Raw genomic sequence first — 5,226 nt, 5'->3', positions numbered from 1 at the left:
CCCCGAGGCCTCCCCCGCCTCCTGCCCTCCCCTCGGCGGCGCCATTTTGCAGGCGGCAGCAGCAGCGGCAGCGGCGGCAGCAGCAGCAGCGGCGTCTGGAGGCGGCGGCGGAGGTGGAGCGGGAGCGGGAGCAGGTTGAGGACGACACGCGGCTCCGGCTCCGGCTCCGGCTCCGGGCGAGGCAGTGGCACGGCCGCCCGCAGCCCGGCCCAGGTGAGAGCGAGCGCCCCGACCCCGGGCGGGGCGGGACCGGACCGGGAGCCGGGCCACCCCGCCTCCGACCCGGGACCCCTCCCCCCTACTTCCCCGCGGGGCCTGCCCCAGCCTCGAGCCGCCGGGACCCCGGGTCCTCCTTGGCCCGCCCCCCTCCCTCTCTTAGCATCCCGGCTCGGCATTTAGTAAGCGCCTACTATGTGCCGGCGCTGTTAGGCGCAGAGGGTACAAAGGCAGGAGTGAAACAATGCCTGCCCGCAAGGAGCTTAGCCCCCGCCCCGCGCTTCCTCCTCGGGAGCGGGACCTCTGGAGCCTTCATCTTCCGGGGGTGTAGATCTCCCAGTCCGCATCCTCCGGCTCTTCCCCCTCCATCCTTCATCCGCATCCTTGACCGCCGGCCTCTGGGGGCAGGCAGGCAGGCAAGCAGGTCCGCTTTGGGCGCGGAGGACCCCCTGCGGTCTTCAAGTGTATCCCGAAGCCCTCCTGCCCTCAGGTGCACCGCCCCCCCCCAGCCCTGCTATGCGTGCCCTCGGGGCTTCGCCCCTCCTCGTCCCTGGCTCTGGGTCAGATGCACTTGGGACTCCTAGGGGCTCCCCCCCCGCCCCCTTCCTGTCCACCAGGCTATCCCAGGGCCCCTGACTCCCAGTGCATCCCAAGGCCCCTACTCTCGGCTGATGCCCTTATCCGCATCCCAGGCTCGGGGGTCAGGTGCACCCCCCCCCCCCCCCGGAAAACCTCAGCAGCTGCTAAAGCTAGCAAAAGCGGCATGGCTCTCCAGACGTGTCTCCGGGGGCTCGGGCCCCGAACCCCCTCCCCCCTGCTCCTTCTGGTGTCTCGGTGGCTTGTCAGGCTGCCCAGCCCCGGCTTCCGTCTCCTGCCCTCCCGCGCCGGCCTCTCCGTGTTGCTGCAGTATGCCGTCACCCCCTCCGTCCCCGTGCCCGCTCATCCCCTTTGACTCCCCAGTAGGGGCGAGGGGCAGGATTAGGAGACGATGCCGCATTCCCTAGCTGCCACCAGCGAGCTGTCACCCCTAGCCTGGCCTCTGTCGCGTGTCCTGGTCCCCCAGCCCGGCCGTGCCGGCCCCGGACCCCGCTCCCCATTGGCCTTTCCCCTCCGGCTTCAGCCCCGGGTTCCATCGCTAGTTTCTCAGCCAGCCCTTCTGAGCTTTCCCGTGGAAGTGCTTAACCCTGTTTCCTTTTCCATTTCTCCTTCCCCTGCCTCTATCGGTTATCCACACCATCCCCATCTTCCCCTCTGTCACATCTCATTCCTCCTACGAGGACTGCTCTCTTCATGCTTCCCCATCTTTGCCGTCTGATTTTTAAAAGCCACTCACTCATGGTGACGTCTGGCAACTTGCTCATTCATACCTCTTACCACCCAATTTCTAGCATTTTTTTTTTAAGGTTCTTTACCCTTTGCCTGGTGTGCTGTCTACTTCCACAGTCCTTGGGCTTGTCTGATAACGGGAAAACCTCAGCAGCTGCTAAAGCTAGCAAAAGCGGCATGGCTCTCCAGATGTGTCTGTGGAAGGGAAAATTAGGTCCCTTCTTTAATCTCATCGGGTCTCTGCTGGTTCTACTGCCCTTTCCCCATTTGCAAATTTCTCAAAGATTCTTATTCACTCACAGTTTTTCCTTCTCAAAGGCATAGTCCAGTTTAACCTCAAAGAGGGGTACTCTGAGCTTGTGTAGGTGATATCTGCTTGTCACAGCATTTTATGGGTCAAAGCACTCAAGACAATGGAAAAGGAGGGCAGTTTGTGTTTTTATTTTTCAGGTCCAGAAGACTAGACCTTCATGTAATTTTGAATGAGAATGTAAGTTTTGTAGGAAATTGATGTAAAGGAAAGAACCTTGTACTTCCTTGTTTGGAGACTTGGACTTAAGGATTCTTACTCACCTTTGGCAAATCACTTTACCTCCCTAGGCTCCTGAGGCTCATTTTGTGGATTGAAATCCAGATCTCAAAAATCCCTTCCTGCTGTAAAGTGTGCTTCTGTGGAGGCCACTGTGTAGTGTAGTGGAAAGAGATGTTAGAAGACTTGGGGGTCAGATTGTGGTTTGAGCCTGCCCAAGTCAGAATGAGCCTTAGGGGTTGTTGGGAAGATCGAATAAAATAAATATATGGTAAAGTATCTTGTTGAATCTATGAAATGTCTTTTTCATTAATCCATAGGTGACAAAAACTGTTTCCTCTTATTTCTTAGCCTCACTGCTCTATAATTTTTTAGGATACTTCTTATTAATTGGGTATAGTACACATGACTAATGGGAAATTCTAGATTGTGTGGTGAAGTATAAAATAGGAGTTAAATTTATATGGAGGAAAATTACCTATAAGAATTTTTTTTGAGCCATGTGTATGTATTTCCAGTAGATCTTGAGAGCCTGGTGCATTTGCAATAGAGACTTTGTTCTATTCGTTCTCACAGTATTGTGATGGAGAAATATATATATATATCATTATTGTTTTACAGTTTTACAATTCAGTTTAACAAATATATTAAGCACATTATAATAGTCCATGCCCTAAAGGAACTTGAGAAATTTTCCTAAGCTCACTCAGCTAGTTAGTTCCAGAGATAAACGCTTTGACCCAAGTCTTTCCACTGGTCCAAAGTATTATGATTTTTTGTTAACTTACCTTACCAGATCCTTGGTACTTTTTTAGATGCCATGAGCAGGCACAAAGCACTTGTACAAAGTCTTGGCAAAGCTATTTGTTTAGAAAAAAAGCATGTAAAGAAAGTTTTGTCTTCCTGACAGGTGGTCTTCTAACTTGGTGTTTGAACTCTTCCAATTTTGGAGCAACTCTTTATATGGCCCATTTCAGTTTTGGGCAGCTTAACTCTTAGTTCTTTAGGTTAAGCTGAAATCTACCTCCCTATAATTTCCATCCATTGCAGCAAATTATTCTCTTTGGAACTGCACAGAATAACCCTTTGAATATTTGAGAATAGTAGACATGTGTCTACTATTCTCTAAGTGTTCTCTGGACGAAAAATGTTTTTAGTTTCTTCAGTATTTTTCATATACCATGATTTCCAAACACATCTTAAAAAGTGACACCTAGAATGAATATGGTATTTAAGGTGTGGTTTGACCAGTTGAGGCTCCTTTGTTGTGGACAGTGAACTTCTCTTAAAATAGCTTAAGATCTTATTAACTTGACAACTGACTATTGGAGTCAGTGTTCCAAACAGTTTTCTTGGCCAAAACGGGACCAATTTCTTCCAATATCTTGCAATTGCTAATCAAGTTTCTCTGCCTGGCACATGTGGGGATTTTTAAAATAGCTATAGTAGAGACCTTGTGCTTTCTTTCAAATAGCTTCTAAGCAGGTTAAGTGCTTTCTTACTCTGCCTGACTCATTTAAGCTGAATTTAGTTATGTTAGAATTGTTTCAAGAAATTCTTATGAAAGTTAAAAGTAGTAAGGGATTTTGCTTTGTTGTACTAACTCAGTACTATCAACTCTGTCTTGGGAGCAAGGTATGAATCCAGTTTATTGGAAAGCTGAAATCCTAAATGGCAACTGGATTCTCTTATCAATTTCTTGAAAGATGAGTCTAGGAAACTTGTCTGTCTATACAGATGGTTTAATGAAGGATCTTTCTATTGAGTTGAAAGCCAACAATGCTGCAGTAATACCTTAAGTTTGTATGGTACCTTTCAAAATTCTTTCATATAATTTCTCATTTTAGCCTCACAGGTTTTATTACAAAATGGTATTTTAGAATGCCAACATGGTTTGATAGACAAAGGGTTGGATTTAGAGTCAGGAGGACTTGATTAAGTCTTTCTTCTTACTAGTTTAGACAAGTCATTTAACCTTTAGGTACCTCAGTGAAGTCTGTTTATCTGTGAGTAGCCTCACTGGGAGTTCCCCATCCCCTCAAAATCACAAGTGTGGATCCTATCCCACTTCCTGTTCCTCTACATATTCATATTCAATAGTTCTAAATCTTCTGAAGTCTGTTACCAAATTCCTTTTTCTTCCCTCAAACCCCCAATGGGGAAAAGTTTTCATACATATGGTTTCATATGTTTCATTCAAGTTCATTTTCGTTCTTTTTTTCTTGTTTCTCTAGTGCTCTCAGTTCTAGAAGTCAGGTCTTTGGTATTATACATTCTCATTCTATTACAATATAACCTATTTATATTTTCAGTTATAATTTACATTATCCCTATTAATTTAATTTTTTATTGTTTATTTTTAACTCCCTCTTTGCTTTTCCCCTTTAACATTTTTCCCCCAGTCATTTCCACATGTCTCAGGTTCTGTGTGGTTCTTCCTTCTTGTATGTCTGTGTACTGTAACACCAAGGAAAGGCAACTTCCCAAGGTTCAAAATACCAACATAGGTGCTCTCCATTTTATTCAGTGACCAACCAAGAACAGAGAAGATCAAAACATGACATCATTCAAAATACAGCATTTACTAAGGGTGATTAAATAATCTCCAAGTACTACCCCACCCCAGGACCTTCCAATCATTCAATCAATTACAAAGTCCCAGTTCTAAATACTACTCCACCCCTAGGCTATACCTTCATTTAGTCCACCACAAAACCCCTCTTCTCAAATGGAGATTAGTTTCCAAACATAAGTAAACTACATTCATTTGTTCAACCATAGAACACAAAAAGGTCAAAAGTTCCCCACCCCTGGATCACAATTGAATCCACCCCAGAGTTACATCAAGTTTAAACACAGCACTTAATACCCAAATGGAGATCTTTGCTTCATCTTGACACGAGGCAAGTTCTCAGCAATCTTAGTTCCTGGGGAGACAAGGCTTAGCAAGGCCACGAGATACATTGCCAGTCCCTTCATTAATTCATCCTCTGTCTGTAGAACAGTCCTAGAACCCCTGAAAACATTAGCAAAACCCTCTCCCAGGATTTCTTTAAACATACAACAAGAAAATCCTTCTTCAGGGCTTCTGAACCAACAGAAAGGTTCCCAGACCCCTGCAACAACAGCACTGTCCTTCACCAGTGGACAGTATT

At 46.7% G+C, this 5,226-nt stretch overlaps 1 protein-coding gene across 1 annotated transcript in view; it reads left to right on the top strand.

The window, feature by feature from the left end:
• Positions 1-49: 49 nt before the first annotated feature.
• Positions 50-5,226, top strand: part of SLC23A2 (solute carrier family 23 member 2) — a 116,445-nt gene continuing 111,268 nt past the window's right edge. The window contains exon 1 of the mRNA XM_069068880.1: positions 50-213. The gene's annotated coding sequence lies outside the window, so the exon portion shown is untranslated. The remainder of the gene's footprint in view (positions 214-5,226) is intronic.

The sequence above is a fragment of the Petaurus breviceps genome, unplaced genomic scaffold, assembly GCF_028583685.1.
Source record: "Petaurus breviceps papuanus isolate PSGF00001 unplaced genomic scaffold, PetGlider_PUasm1.0 90775, whole genome shotgun sequence".
NCBI classification, from domain to species: domain Eukaryota; kingdom Metazoa; phylum Chordata; class Mammalia; order Diprotodontia; family Petauridae; genus Petaurus; species Petaurus breviceps.
Note: the sequence above shows the minus strand (reverse complement) of the source record. Positions and strands in the feature narration are given on the sequence as shown.